We start from the raw sequence: 735 nt of genomic DNA, 5'->3' as shown, positions 1-735 counted from the left end.
AGAACGAAAATGCTACTTTCTTAAAATTGGGTACATTTTAATTTTCCTTTGTATAAATACATTTACATGTTTCGGTTTTTGAAAAACCTTATGAAAAATATGTACTAAAATGGAATATGTAGAGGGAAAAGAGCTGATACCTGTTTCTATCAGTAATAAAACGCTCTTGTCTATCTTCTTCAGATTCATTTCTTCTTGCAACTATATGGCGAAAATATATGTTGCTCCTGTCTTTTCTTGACGCTCACCAAAGGTTTCATTTTGCCGAGACTCAGTTTGCTTCTCTCTTTGTCCAGAAAGTCGTTCGTCCGTTGCATCACAGCTTTCAGATTGACGACGAAGCTTCCTCCTATGTACATGTGGAGTATTTTCATAAGTGGACTTCCTTTTCCGTGGCATAATGTGTGTCTGAAGAAAAACTGATAAAAAGAAAATCTTTAAAAAGTAGAGGAAAAGCTTCAAACGCTAGTCAGAAGCAAGACAGTTGCGGCATAAGCCACGTCTTTTTATCTCAACTTTTGAAAATCAGTGTAAACTGTGAAACCGATTAAACCTTTAAATATAATTTTAAAAATCTAACTATTTTCATTGCATTTTTAACTTCTATTTTTTTCTGTATTTCTACCCATGTAGAATAAAATAACTTTATATATATATATATATATATAATGGGGGAGGCCGGTTTATGTGGTTACCCTGGGTTTCTCACTCATAAGGGTGTTTGGCCTTATGGTG

The 735-nt window shown here is 33.9% G+C and overlaps 1 long non-coding RNA gene across 1 annotated transcript in view; it reads right to left on the bottom strand.

Annotated features, from left to right (window-relative positions):
* Positions 1-16: 16 nt before the first annotated feature.
* The window catches only part of LOC128250708 (uncharacterized), a 16,581-nt gene continuing 15,862 nt past the window's right edge, over positions 17-735 (bottom strand). Inside the window, exon 2 of the long non-coding RNA XR_008266713.1 lies at positions 17-419. This is a non-coding gene — a long non-coding RNA (uncharacterized LOC128250708). The remainder of the gene's footprint in view (positions 420-735) is intronic.

Source organism: Octopus bimaculoides, chromosome 24 (assembly GCF_001194135.2).
Source record: "Octopus bimaculoides isolate UCB-OBI-ISO-001 chromosome 24, ASM119413v2, whole genome shotgun sequence".
Lineage (NCBI taxonomy): Eukaryota > Metazoa > Mollusca > Cephalopoda > Octopoda > Octopodidae > Octopus > Octopus bimaculoides.
This window is presented reverse-complemented; position numbering and strand designations above follow the sequence as displayed.